The following is a 16,296-nucleotide window of genomic DNA, read 5'->3' as shown; positions in this document are numbered from 1 at the left end:
TTACTAATACCATTTCAAAAATGAAATAGTAAAAGCATTTTCTGGTCTGTAAATATTAACCTGGAATATTTACCCTCTCTGTGTCTCGTCATCTCATATTAGCCAGTGAAATAGCGTTTAAAAAAGATTAAAACATTTTTCAAATTACAAAACCATCTTTTCTATTATAAATTCTGAATTGTGTTCAAATGGCATTCAATATATATATATATATATATTTTTTTTCATGTTACTCTATAACTATTCATTGGATTTTAGCCAGTGAAATAGGTTCTATAGAGAAAAATTCCTTTCACATAAATTGTTACAGGATCACACCTTCCTTATAAATAAAGTGGCATATTTCAACTATGTTGTAAAGCATATTTAGAATATTGATAATATTGTATAAAGTTTTTATTCGAGATCGATATATTGTCCCATTCAAAATTCTTTTTACAGCTTCAGCGTACAGGTGTAAAATGTATAAAATATTACAAAATAAATAGTATAAAATCTAAAAAGTTGTAAAAAGTGGTATATTGATAACTTTTTCATTACTAAAAATATAAATTAATAAGTCATGAAAAATATATAATGGATATATATATACATAGCATAGGAAATATTAATAACAATGGTCAGATAAATCACCATACAATTAGAAAGAAAAAATGATTTTTCTGTTAGTGGTGTTAACTTTTAGTAATATTATTGTTTTTTTGATAACTAATCTGTTTCTGAGATATGGTTATTTCTCCACTTTTTAGCCACTTACATATTCAGGTACAAGATTCAAGAATAGTTAAGGGTTTTCAGGGAGAGATTTTTTGTAGCTAAAATTTCTATAAAGATTATCAATTTTTTAAAATAGTCACTTTATTATCTCTAATGGATCATCTAGAACAGCTACAAAATCTTTGTAAATTGTAAAAAATTCAATATTTTTTGAAGTTCCAAGAAATATGTCGATTGTTCTCAAAATAAACAATAAAATATGTTGTATGTACCATTAATTAACAAAATAGAAAGAAAAATTGAACTTTCTGATGTGACTAAGTTGTTAAGCCATCTACTTGCCACTTTACGCACTATTACATTTTCCACATTTTTTCAGGAAGACTCTTAATAGTAATAATATTTTATGTCTATACCTTTTCGTTTAGTAAGTTCTGATAAATGGTAGACGACCTTCCTCCGGTAAAAGAAAAATAACAATTTAACCACCATTAAAGGATGCTTTAGAACCAATTAATTACCTATAATTAATAACCATAGCGCCGGGATAATACAGTTCAGCGTCGAACATTACTCACTAAAGTAGTAGCGAGTTTTAAGCAACACGAACAGCAAATTAAGAAGATTAAGTGCAAACAGACGCCGCCATCATCACCCCCCGAGACGATGAAACCACCTGAACGAATGCACCAATTGAATTTTTGTTAATCCCATGCCAAAGGAATACATTCTGAAAACGATTTCGTTCGCGTTGCACTCGTGCATTGTTGGGCGAAAAGGCTTTCGATTAATTGGACGTTTAAATTGCCAAAGAGCGGCCGAAAATTCGAAATTAATTCGTCGAGCGCAAATAATTTAATATGAATGGGACTAATTTCGGTATTCGGAAAAATGTCGGCGAAAGTTTTCGGCGCGACCGTTCGCTTTGTCGATGATGAATAATAGAATATATCGGTTTGATTTTCCGTTCCGCTGGAACAATTAAAATTCGTATTTGCACTTTTTGTTGTTGATTTTTGGCGTGACCGGCGTTTGCGTTTGATGTTTATGTCGTAATAAAATGTTTTGTTTATATAAAAAACGTATTTAATTTATATTTTTTAATATACATGTAAATTTTGTGTTTTATGAATAACAAATGAAAAATGAGGTTTTAATTAAAGAGGTTTTGTGTGTTTTGTAGCTAACTTATTTAATTGTATTTTATATTTCTGTTTTATTATAATATAATTATTATAATTTTTGTATCCACTTTTTTGTGTTCAATACTTAACAAAATTCTTCAAACTTTTTTTTAACATAAAGTAATTATTCTGAACAACTCGAGTAAGTCCCACTCCTTTCTTTGTTAACACATAATATACGTACTGTAAAAAAACTGTCATGGAGTGAAGAGGGCAGAAGAGGCAGAGCAAAAGGTTCTGGAAGATCCAGAACTACCACAGAGTTACAAAATCGTCGCATTAAATTATTAGCCCTAAGGGACAAGAAGAATTCAATGCATATAATTGCTGATGAATTTATTGCCAATGAAGGTAGACCAATTGGTACAGTCGGCTGCAGAATGGCATTACCACTTTGGAAACAAAATCCTATGAAACCTTCTATCGATAAGCTCCGCCCAGTACACCAAAAAGAGGTATACAAGGGACAGATATAGTAAAAAAAGGATGAATACTAATTGCGGTAAGTTATAAAATTTAAATGAGAGGCTACCGAAATTTGGAAAATATGCTTAAAATTGGATTTGTCGAACGAAATATTTACTACTAGTTAGTAATCGTTAGTATTTTTAAACAAAATTAATGAAAATTTTGTACACTTCACATTTTGGTGTAGTCGTGTTCAAATCAATCTAATCATAATGAAATGAAATGAAAACATAAGTTAAAACGAAGAAAATTTTAAATAATCCAGTGAAATCTATTAGAATCGATATATAAAATATAAGAATGTGGATACAGATATCTCCTTTTCTTAAAATTTAAAAATTGTAATAATAATTGGGATTAAATATTATATACAAATATATATTAATTAAAACAAAATGTCTACCTAATTTTTTGAGACTGGCTGAAATAATTCTATTGATATAATTCAATTATACCGACGCAACACTTATTTGACAAATGGTTTAAAAAACTGTTTTTTTTTTATTTTATTGTTATTATATTTCGTTTTGTTACTATAAAAATATGTCTTAAATTAAAATTGTATATATTTCAAATTTAGGAAAATAATATTGCTTTAACTAAATCATAAATAATAAAATAATTTGAATTTATTTTAACTTAATAATTTGTAGAACATTTATACAATAATATTAATTTTGGATAATTAACTAAAGCAGTGACAGATCAGTATTTGTTAATTTTAGTAGAATTGAGAAAAAAATCACTATTATTAGAAATGTGAAATAAATAAAATAAGAATAATAGTTACTTTTTCATTCCATTTTGTAATATTTGTATTTATTTAGAAATGTAACAAGTCTACAACCCAAATTATGGGGTCACTTCACCTTCACAAGATGTTTACCTTAAAAATACTTATGTAAATTTATTGAATTTTTGGGGTTAATTTATGGTACAGCACAGCCCACCAAGACAACGAATTTGTTGTTTCACTTGTACAAGTATATTATTGCTGTATCCTTCTTTCTCACACCCTAACTCTCATATTCAGACCGCAAACGAAACTGGACCTTAGGGTGGTAATGCCATTCTGCAGCCGACTGTACTTCTACCATCAAACCATAGGCACCAACGTAATGACTGGTGTATGGAATGTCAACAGTGGGATGAGTGGGTGAGGAATGTGTTAGTAAGACGGCGACGTGGAGAAAGAAATGATCCTCGTTTTTCTGTGGATAGTCATATTTGTAACACTATGGGTTTAATAGTATGGAGTGCTATTGCTTATGGTAGCAGGTCACCTTCAATTTTCGTTAGTGACTATAGGACGTACCAGCGACATGAGGATGATGTTTATGGTGCCTTATTTTCATCCCTACGTAAGAAAAGACCTCGGACAAATTTTTCAACAAGATAATGCCCGTCCACATATTGCCAGGAATACATTAAACTTCCTGGAATATGAATTTACTGCCTGATCTTCAGACCTTCCCAATCGAAAATGTGCGTCAAAGCGGAGGTCCGGTCCAATATTGGCTTCTGACAATTTATGCTTTAAGATTTTTGTTTAATATTATACTCATTCATTATTCTGTAATAGGTTAATATTTCTCAAAAAAAAAAAAATGGAATAAATCAATTATATCTAGATGTTGCGTTTTTTTGCATGCAGTATATATTGAATTTTTAAAGAAATATTGGTTAAAATTAATTCAAATGTATTTTGCAATAAATTTTTTAGTCTTATTTGACAAAATCAATATTTAATATTCGCATTTTCTCTAATCATAATTACTATATATCAAAAATCCTTGTTGTAACTTTTACAGAACAGAACCTTACATAAATTCTATTGTTTTATGACTATTGTATTAAAAATATTTACCTTGTTAAACCGGTTATCTGAATATAATAAATCCAATAAATAAAATAAAAATCACAGTCTCGAATTCCACATATTTCTGTAGCTGGCTATGAATTAGTCATGGTGGCAACTGCAAAAACTAAAAGTCACTAATAAAGAAATAAAATATTTAATAAGAATTATTAAAATAATTTAAATTAGTCATGCCATGAAGACATTTCATCACAAATTAATTAGAAATAAACTCAACACATGTATGTAGCGTTTCTAGGAATTCCAAGAACCGGTAAACAAATGCAGTATTGCAGTTTTTGCGGTCTTCGACGGGAGATGGCGTCCGCAATTTTTCGACGTTTCGAGATTTTTTATTGTGTTGAATTCGTAAATGTGTTCTACATTTCATTTGGCGATTTGTGTAATTTTATAGCAGCATTTTATGAAAATTTCGGGTATGTTGTTTTAGGTTAATTTCGGAATCAATTTCTTGTACTAAACAATATTTTACTTTTTTGTCTTCTAAACGGATTATCATCCATCTATATACAATTCCGTTAAATAAATATATATAAAAAATAAATTAATTTGGAGTAATTAATAGTTTGATATACTTTGATCTATAAATTTTTACTTCAAATTAAATGCAAATAAATTAAATAGGACAAACGTGTGTCGTTTTCAGTGTTTACAATAATCGGTAAACAAATAATTTATTGCGGTTTTAACTATCCACATTTTTTACTCATTTTCTCTATGATTTCCACAACTTTTTTTATTCCGTTCTGTTTCCTTTGATTGAATTGTGCAATTTTAATGGACGATTTAATGAAAAATTTGAAAAAATTTATGTTGGGTCTCTTCTTAATTTAATTTAGGAATTAGATTAGATGTATTGTATTCTGATTGGTAGACGATGTTAAATCTAATGAAGATTTATTGGGATATATTTTTAGAATTGGCTATGAATTTGTTATACCCAATATTTTGACAGAATTGAAAACTAAAATTAATATTTATATCCTATAAATAAACTATATATAATATGTACACTATTACAATTATACAAAATTTATTTTAAAACTAATTAACGACTAATAAATGGCAAATCTTTCACTTAATTTCCTTATAATTCACTGATTACATAGTTTTTATACAACATTTTATTTCGGGCAGGGTTCATCAGTAAAGCAACCAAATCCTATATCCAATTCAATTGATTTTATAATTTCCATTCTCCATTTATGGATACAAATTAAACAACAAATTGTAGAAAAGTTCCGGAATAGTGAAAAGCAGAATAAAATTGCAGTAGATTTAAATTTAAACAAATCGATCATTTCGAAGACGATTTCCAATTTTAACAGAAGGAATATACTGGAAGGACTTCCGAAAAGAGGTAGAAAACGAAAGACTAACAGAGGTTTGGACAGGAAAACAAAAACGCTTGTTGGTAGCGACACTTTTATCAGCACATCTCGCATAAATTAAAAAATAAACAAACTCAGTGAGTTAGTGAGTACCATAAAACGAAGACTAAAAGGATCTGGGCTATATGGCAGAAGTCTATCATTTCTGCAAACTATAGAGCAGCCAAACTACTTTTTCAAGAGAACATGTGAACTGGACAGATGGGCAATGGAAAACAATTTTGTTTTCGGTTAAAGTCAGCTCCAATTATTCAAATCTGATGGCATTTCATAGGTGAGAGGAAGAATTAATGAATGGTATAATCCCAAGTACACAAGACCCACTGTTAAGCATGATGGAGGAGGCGTTATGGTTTAGAGATGTTTTTCTGAGTTTGGCATGGGCCCACTGGTTAAGTTAGACAGGATAATGGATCGTTTTGTTTATCGTGACATTCTGTAGAATCATATGCTTCCATTTGCCGAAGGTAACATTAGTTTATGGTGAACCTTCCAGCACGACAACGATCTGAAACACACGTCTAAGTTTGTTAAAGAATGCTTTGTTTCTCAAGGAGTATGTGTCATACCTTGGCCATCACAAAACCCAGACCTCAATCCAATGGAAAACCTTTGAGAAGAAATTCATCGGAAAATCCATACAAAAAGACTGTCAAATATGAATGAATTCTACGAAGTTCAAAATCATTCAAAAGAAATATCGAAAGATTATATTGAAAAGCTACTGAAATCAATGAAAAAAAGGTATTTAGAAGTTATTAAAAATAATGGGTATGCTACTAAATACTAAATAAAAGAAAGCTAAATGTATGTATGCACCTAACTAAAGCCACTAATTATTATATATTATATTGCTATATTGTTTTTATCAAACATACTCCATAACTGATAATAATATAGATATTTAAATGTACACATTTATCAAGATAAATGAAAATTTCTAAAGTTGCTCTACATATGAACGATAGTGTATATATACCCTTTTAAATAATTAATAATTCAGTACCAACTTATACCAACTCAACTAACTACCTTAATCAACATTGAGTAGTGTTTTTGTTTGTAGAACTATTGTCTTAACAATTTTTGTTTATGATGTTTCAAACGTTGTTGAATCTCCAGTCATTTTAAAGCTAATTAATTAGAAGGAAGTTTGTTAATATATGTTAAAAATACATTAGAATAGAATTTTTGAAAAGTAAAACTGATCTAAAAACTACTTACATTGTTAACAAAAACATGTCACATACTTTTGTAATTTTTGTAAATTATTTATATTAAAAATATATATGATATTTAAAATAACTTTTCACAATTATATTATATCATACCTAATATTTATTATTTGTTTTTTTTTTTCACATGATTTTTGTTCAAAATGTATATGTAATAAGTAAAATGGGGGATTTAATTTTATTTTGTATTATTTTTGTACGTTTGTTTATATTTAAAGAAATATATAGTACTTAAAACAACCTTATAATATAGTCACATCTGTGCTCTATTTTATTTTTTGATAAACAATATTGTATATTATACATTATAATTTAGTTCATTTGTAATAAGTAAATATTATAATTTAATATTAAAAATGCATTGGAATGTATATACCGATTGGAAAGTCTTTGCTTCAAAAGAGAGAGAGAGACATCATGTATGACAGAGACAGTAAAAGATGCCCACTACGAAGCAAATTTGATGACATTTACTCTCTGTCATACTTCATATAGTACAAAAAGATTTTGATCCATTTGAATCTTGAAAGAGACATCACATCATTAGAGACTGTCTCTGTCATGCATGATGTCTCTCTCTAAATTCAGACGAGTCAAATGCTTTTCCTACTGTGTATATATTTGAAAAGAAAATACTGAGTTAAATACATAAATAAAATATATTTTTAATAAAAAGTATAAGTAAAATATAATTAAATTAAATTTATATAATAGATATAGATAAAAAAGGAATTGTTTTTGTATTTTATTATATGGAAGTTTGTCTGATAATTAAATTTAAATGGGACTGTGTACTTTTATGTTCTATTTTGTTATTGGTAAAGTTTTAATACTTCTTACTTTTACGATTGTTGTTTCTAAAATAACACTTGTTGATTTTTTAAATATTCAAACTACACACACACAACATTCTAGTTCTATTAATAATTTTATGAGGACATCAATTAACATTGCAACCAAGTTGGAAGTCATTCGCAAATCTTAACAAAACACGATATTAATAGTAGAAACACTTCGAGAACGCATTTCGAATTCTGCAACACGGAATATTCCATCAGTAACGCGCAATTGTACGGACAGCTTAACGAACCGTTCTTTCGTCGTCAAAAGGTGAACGAAAAACCCGACTAAGCACATACGTATCGAATCCGACACCAAAACAATGTCGGAAAAAAAAACACCGTGTGCAAGCAAAAGAGATTCGTTTCCCCGCATTAAAATCCACGTGATCCGTTGCGTTCATTTCACATTTTTTTTTTTTTATTCGACGGCGCAAATCCGTGCCCGGTAATGAATAGACATCCGAATATGGCCCGTAAACATCGTTGTCGCAACTTAAGCCGGCATCAGAGGCACATCGGATCATAGCGGGTGCGCAAACACAAAAAAAACGGTCCTTCGTTACAATTATCTGCGTACATTTCCATTCGCAATTTATCTCGGTGAAAATAATTTTTTTTTTGCTGTTTTCCACGGTCGTCTGTTTCCAGTCCAATTATATACGCGGCAGGAATTCGCATAATGTGTGCCAGTCACTCGTCATTTTTCAACGTAACTACGACGAACGGTTTCGGATTGCATTTTTACTCGCGGAATCGATGGAACGATATTATTGAAATTAATGCGCGAAAAATCGTTTGGTCGCGACGACAATTTGTGGGGATAGAATGGGAAAATTTTGCTGCGAGTGGGACAAAAGCTTTTTATCATCCACTTACCAGGATTAAAATCCGCTTACTTTCACAATCTTCAGCATTTAAAATGGATTTGGGTTACAAGCTGAAATAAAGAAAGCCATTGTATAATATCATTCGCATAGTCATAACAAAAATTTAAATAATATGTTTTCGTTTAATATTAAATGTATTTACAAACAACACAGTATATAAATATTATTAAATTTGTACAATAAATATATTTGATAAAATAAATGAATACTTTTTCAAAAATAAAAAATGAGGTGCCAGTTTGTGTCTTGATTATTATAATTCATATTTGGAAGATATCAAAAAAAGTTTAATAAAATAGATTTTATTTTAACCTTTTGAGTCTCTGTGGTTGACAATTTTTTCTACCATTTATTTTTTGATTTGCCAACTTGTATTTTGGTACTGAAAACTTCTTTAGTTGCGTTGGGCACTTTTTGGTAAGGGAAAATCTTATGGTTCGCGTCACCGACACGCTTATGATAGGCGCACGCGCAGCGTGCTGTGTGCCTTAAACACTTTTTGGATGGGTGAAATCTCGTGCGTACGTGTCACCGACATACATATAGCAGTATATCCGTAGCTATACAGCTGATGTATAGTGCTGTGTATATCTTATAAGTGAAACTGAATGGATTTAGTGTTAAGTTCAATGTTTATATACTGTGCATTGTTGAAATTATGTTTTTGTTTGATTATTATTTGAATGAGCATGTCCAATGATCGAAAACTCAGTACTACAAAATATAAAACGACAATCGAATCCGGTTTTACGAGATAGTTAGATAAATTTGAATCAAAGTCTAAGTATTATTGAAATTAATGATGACAATGATGCAAACAATTAAAATAATGTTAAAAATTAAGTAATTGAGATTAATGATGACAATAATGTAAACAATTAAATTACTGTTAAAAATTAAGTACATTGAAATTTAAGTAAATACAAATACTATCCATAAACAATATGATTGTATATTAATTGTTATTTTAATTGAATTGTATTTATATTTTGTCATGATCTTGTACAGCCCGTAATATATTTAAATAATAAAAAACACCTAAGCATGCATATAATTGTTGCTCGGAGTATCAATAGATGTGAAAACCAGATTGAGTTGATAATTTTAATTCAAACATTATGAAATTTCAAATTTTAATATTAAGTTCTAAGTTTTACTTCTGTCGGCAGTCTCTATAACTGCCAATTTTAATTTTTTTGTCATAACTTTTTCTAAACATAATTTTGTGTGTTAATTAGAAAAAAAAAAAAACAATTTGAACTAGATAATAAAGATATTAGATATCGATAAAATACATACTTTTTGAGAAAATGTTTTCATTTGACAAAGAATAAAAAATTAATATACACTTAGTATATGGTAAGATACTTACTTCGAAAAGATTTCTTAATATTTGAACTTCTTTTTTGTCAAATGGATATTATACTTGAATTTATCTTTAAAGTGTGAAAAAGAAATTAAGTTTAATATAAAAAATATTTCTAGTAATTGAGATATTTAATAATCTACCAAGTAAAACTATATTTTTCATGTGGTATCATATCTTTTCACAAACGATAAAAATTGAATAGACACATTTACTTTGTATATGATGACATACTTACTTCAAAACGATTTCTTAATATTTGAACTTTTTATTTCCTAATTGAATTTGGCTTTAAAATATGTAAAAAAGTCAAATGTTCCAAAAATATGTAGTTTTTGATATACTAATTTAATATAAAAAATACTTCTAGTAAATTTTGAGATATTTAGTACTGTGCTAGGTAAAAAAAACTATTTTTAACATAATAAAATATTAAAAATGTTCAGAATTAATTAGCTTAATAGTATTTACTCAATATGTGTCAAGTGAGTCAAATTTATACAGATTTCTTATATAAATTTCATTCAACAGGATTATTATTATATTCCATTAATCAATCAACCACCGTCTGTATATCTTAGTGAGGGACAACAATATGTCAGGTACAAGTAATTCAAGTTGAATTTCTGCATGACTTCCTCTGGGATGCCACAAGGATCTAACATTGGACCCCTTGTCTTCTTTCTGTTGATACTATTTAAACAGTTTTTTGAACTCAAGTTAAGTTGGGAATTATAAAGTGATTAATTATGTTAAATGCTTTGGACAAAGTGGAAAATCTTAAAATCATCAGCAAACAACAGATTATATTAATTAATGAACAATTAGTTCCTTATGGTACCACAAAAGATTTCACCAACTGTTTTTCATATGTTTTAACTACCAAATATGATATTTAACAAAAGTATGTTACATAACCGATGACAATTTATTTGAAAATAGGCGATAATATGTTTTTGCACCTTTAGTAAATACAAAAATGTTAAAAGACAGATAAAATAAGTTTTCAAGGACAAAAACATATATAATATTAGTTATCTTGAAGTTTATCAGGAATATCCTCTTTCCTATATTAAAAATACATTTTTAAAAAGTAAATTCTTATACTTAAATTTTTCATACGTATTTATACAGTTTATAAATTACTTATATTTTTCAAATAATATGGTATATGAAATAATATTTGTTAAAATTTAAATAAATGTTTATAAACCAGAAACTAGAACATAATTTGATTTTATATCTATTTTTGTATCTTATTTATATGAAATTTTGTTTGTTATTTATTAATTAAGAAGACTAAATGAATTTTGCACTTTTATGTTTATGTTTTATTTTTAATTAGATAACAATATTAAATAGCTCGAAGTTTATCAGAAATATATTCTAGCTAAAAATAATTTATTTAATACAAATTATATATTTTAGTAAATCTTAAATTTTCAGACAGTTTATAAGTAATTTAATTCTAATTTTTATTTTAAATAAAAAAATTACGCATTTATCTCAAAATTTTAGAGATATTTTTTGATGAATATATCTAGTGTTACATAGTCTGTACAAAGTATTTACTGTATTATAATTAATATTCTTATTCAAAATCGTTCTGGAGTAACTAACTTGTTTACTCAGTATGTGGCAAGTGAAATGGATAATGGTGATCAAATCGATGTAATTTACACAGATTTCTCGTAAGCATTCAACAGAATTCATCACTCCATAATTCCCAACAAATTAAACTACCTTGGGTTCAACAATTCCACTAATCAACTGCTGTCTTCATACCTTAGAGAGCGAGAACAATATGTCAACTACAATGTATTTAATACGAAATCTTACTTGGCATCTACAAGGGTGCCATAAGGATCCAACATTAGACCCCTTCTTTTGTTTCTATAAATAGTAATTTATAATTGTTCGTTAATTGTGTCTAAATGCTTTTACATTCGTAGAATGTAACATTGTTTTTAATAATAAATTGTATAATTATTTTCTTCAACTATATTAGTAAAAATTTAGGTTAAGTCCACTATTAATGGTTAATATTATGAAGATATCTTATTCCATGAAATTACTTTGTTACCGCTTTGGGTGATTAAAATTCAAGTAAAGTTATTTAATTTAGAACACATCTTATAAAATTTGCTCATTTATCATATAAATATTTTTTAGTTACTGGTTCTATAGATTTTACTACTTTATTTAGATTTTGTCTTAGGCCCAGTTAATGAAATTGAGCAAATAAAATTGTAATATTAAATTTTTTCGAAATCGCATCGGAATATCTTATCAGCATTTTTGGGAACAAAATTAATACGATTATAGACGTTTCTGTATGATACAAATTGAAAAAAAATCTACAGTGGGAACAACTTTAATCCATTGCAAAAAAAATTATAATAAAAAGCTTCTGAGGATTATAATTTCAAAAGGAATTATTTTATTGAATATTTTTTATGAATCGTCCCGTTTTGTTGTGCTGAATCTACAGTTAAACCTTGTCGTTGTAAAGACCCCTGTATAATTAAAAAATAATAAAATTATATTATTCCGGTAAAATGGGTCCAAATTTAATATATTTTTTCATTTTCCACGTTTTTAACATGTATAATTTTATTAGCGCACAATAAAAACGCTGAATGGTTTTGGTCGTTCATTGTTGTCAAAGAAATTATTCGGTGGGGATTCCGCGACCGATGTTTTCCGTACTTCGCTTTGTTTTCATTGAGTTTTCCCCGTTTCGCAGTGGCCTTTTTGACAATACGTAAATCTGCTTAATTATACATGGAAAATGTTTGCCGACCCTCTTATTAAGTCCGGTTTTTATTGGTTTCGTTTCAGCGACATATTTTCATATGCTAATTTTACAAAAAAAATGTCCGCAAACATTGTTTGGTTTCCAGCATTTTTGTGTAACTTTAATAAAAATGACTGGCAAATTGGCCTTTAGAAAAACAAGATTTTGTTGTGTTCATAAAGGATTAAACTTTATTTACGCTGAAATTATGTTTTAAAGTGTGATTTATAGAATTTTTATTTATTGTTTTATTTAATTTTCTAATATTTATACTATTTTACATGTTTAATATTAATATTTTTTTTATTTTCAATTTATTCTAACTTGTACCAGTATGAAACATGTGATATAGTATATTTAGAACTTAGAGATTCTACTGTTTCAAATAAGTTTGATTTTTTTGTAAGAATTTATCTAGAAATTGACATTTTTGGTACATCTCTGTTGAACAAACTTTTTTTATTTAAGAAATTATTTTTCAAATTATTTTTTTTTTCTTTTTTTTTTAATGAAGTAAGTATTATCAAACAATTGGGGTCTTAATTAGGACATTTAAGTTTTTAATTTTTTTTATTTTGAATTATTCCACCTTGTACCAGCAAGAAACTTGTGAAATAGTTTATTTAGAACCCTTCTACCTCAAACAAGATTAAATCTTTCATTAGAGTTTTCTAGAAATTAACATCTTTGAAATTAAAACATTTTTTATTTATTCTATCTTTCCAGTTCGAATGTTTAATAATAATACTTTCTTATGAATTGTAGCTCTGAATTTTTTTTCTTTTGATACATTTTTTTTTCAAAAAAATAGTGTCTAAATTAGGTCTATAATAATTTTTAGTTTTTTTATATTATTATTATTTTATTATTCTACCTTACATAGTATGAAACTTGTAACAGTTTATTTATTTTTTTATAATGAAAGTATTATCAAAAATTGGGGTCTAAATTAGGACTTTTAAGTTTTTAATTTTTTTATTTTCAATTATTCTATCTGGTATCAGTATGAAACTTGTGACATAGTATATTTAGAACCTAGATATTCTTTTGTCTCAAATAAGTTTGAACTTTTTGTAAGAATTTATCTAGAAATTGATATTTTTGGCACAACTCCATTGAACATTTTTTTTTATTTAAGAAATCATTCTTCAAATTATAATATTTTCTTTTTTTATTTAAATAAGTATTATCAAACAATTGGGGTCTTAATTAGGACTTTTAAGTTTTTATTTTTTTTTTATTTTGTATTATTCTACCTTGTACCAGCAAGAAACTTGTGAAATAGTTTATTTAGAACCCTTCTACCTCAAACAAGATTAAATCTTTCATTAGAGTTTATCTTGAAATTAGCATCTTTGTAACAGTTCTGTTGAAGAACAATTTTCTTTTTTTTTAAGAAATTATTCTTTAAATTATGATTTTTAGCACTAAATTTCTTTTTTTAATAAAATAAAGATTTTTCAAAAAATTTGGGTCTAAATAATTTGTAACTTTTTTTGTTTTTTTGAACTACGACTTTTAAGTAAGATTTTTTATAGTATAAATAAAGTAAGATATCAATTATTTTTACTTTTCATTTTTTAATTATTCTATTCCATATGTTTTATTCTTTTTACAAAAATTTTTCAAAAAATTTGGCTCTAAATTAGGACTTTAACAATTTGTAATTTATTTATTTTTTTTTTTTGAACTACGACTTTTAACAATGATTTTTTATAGTATAAATAAAGTAGAATTTCAATTATTTTTACTTTTTATTTTTTAATTATTCTATTCCATATGTTTTAACCTTATAAACCTTAAAATTTTTCCAAAATATTTGTTGTATAAAAATTTCTTTTTTTATTAATTATATTAGACATATTAGTTAGAACTTTTATTATTTATAGTTTTTTAATTTTTTTAATCGTTTTATCTACATATTTTCAAAAAAGTATTCTATATTGGGAATTTTATTAGTTTAAACTTTTCAATTTTTTTTGTCATTATTCTGCCCCAACCAAGTTTTAGTCTTGTACAATAACTAATTTATAAATTCATATTTTTGTTGTACAAAATGGAATTTATGTTATTTTCACTTTTTCATTTTTAATTATTCTATCCCAAAGAGGTTTTAATCTTGTACAGTAACATATATAAAAATTAACATTTTATTTCTATTTTAATAATTTGTAATAATTATTAACCATTCCAAAAAAATGTATTGAATCACATTGAAATTGTGATTTTTCTCAAGAAATTAAATTTTAAAATATAATATTTTATGTATGTAAATTATTTATATAATATATAAAATAAAAATTGTTGTAAACAATTCATTCTTTGTATTTCTCAATAGTTTGAAACTATTAAACCAAATAAAACTTTCTAAACTAAATTAAAATTTATTTACTATAAACAACAATTTTTATTGTATTGGTAACACATATATTTTGTTTATGTTTTTTATATTATCACTGCAAACATTCCATTTTTACCTTTACCAAACAACCAGCGTTTACAAAAAAAGAACAACCGGAAACCGGCAAAACTTACTTCCATACACCCGCACACAGGTCACAAACCAGAGAACGTCAGTCAGGTCACAATCACAAAACGAAAAACAACAACGCTCCGACGAAACGCCGACCGGAGATCGCACACCGCAAAAAAGACAGACGGCGCGTACGCGGTTCCCGCGAACTATGCGACTTTGTATACCGACGGTTCGGACGGCGGCACCGAAGACGACTGGCGGAGGTCGAGTCGAGCGCCGCTGTAAGGGGGCGCTGCGCGACGCGATTCTGCGGATCCGCGTTTCGGGTTTATGCAGCTGGCTGCGGAACCGCCGCCTTCCGGTGGACGTTGCCGCTCCCGGAGATGCTCTTCGAATCGATGCCTCGATGGGGAACGAAAAACGGTCCAAGTTCGTCCCCTTGAATCGCCACCGTACGGCTGCGATGGGCCGAGTGCATGCTAATTGAACGGGAATTATCGGATTAGGATCGGCGTTAATGGCACCGGAATCGGATTTCCGGACTTTTTTTATTCCGGAACATAAGGTGGTGGTGGTTAATTACGATGGTTTACAGGATGCATTTCGTGGAAATGAACTGTCGTTACGTAAATTGGAAAATTTATTTTTGTCAATCCTTTTTAATAATTTTAGACTCGTGTTTGGGATATTTAACAAAATAGCATCTCTTTCTCGGCAAATGGAAACGTGATGTTTTCCAGTATGTCACTGTATTGGAAAATGATCCATTTTACCCTCCACTTGAATCAAGGGTCCAACTTTGGATCGAGAAAATCATCCCCAAACTATAAGCTTCCGCCGCTATGTTTAACTGTAGGAATTTGGTATTTAAAGTCTAATAAACTATTTAGAGTCCATGAGTTCGATTTTGCAAATGCCAGACGGGACGCTCTGTTATTCTTTGATATCAGTGGTTTTTTAACTGTAACACGGTCACATCAATAAGGCGATTTCTCACTGTTCAGATTCTAACATCTAAAACATCCGTGATTTGTTTTGCGAGGATCTTGAGAGT

At 28.0% G+C, this 16,296-nt stretch overlaps 1 protein-coding gene across 3 annotated transcripts in view; it reads right to left on the bottom strand.

The window, feature by feature from the left end:
• The window catches only part of LOC109601592 (uncharacterized), a 114,837-nt gene extending 99,372 nt beyond the window's left edge, over window positions 1–15,465 (bottom strand). For all 3 annotated transcript variants that reach the window (XM_020017840.2, XM_020017841.2, XM_020017842.2), the window contains exons 1-2: window positions 15,302–15,465; window positions 8,593–8,653 (exon numbers count right to left, since the gene is read on the bottom strand). The gene's annotated coding sequence lies outside the window, so the exon portion shown is untranslated. The remainder of the gene's footprint in view (window positions 1–8,592; window positions 8,654–15,301) is intronic.
• Between the last annotated feature and the right edge of the window lie 831 nt (window positions 15,466–16,296).

Source organism: Aethina tumida, chromosome 5 (genome assembly GCF_024364675.1).
Source record: "Aethina tumida isolate Nest 87 chromosome 5, icAetTumi1.1, whole genome shotgun sequence".
Classification (NCBI taxonomy): Eukaryota; Metazoa; Arthropoda; class Insecta; order Coleoptera; family Nitidulidae; genus Aethina; species Aethina tumida.
The sequence above is the reverse complement of the archived record's forward strand: the minus strand, read 5'-3'. Positions and strand labels throughout refer to the sequence as shown.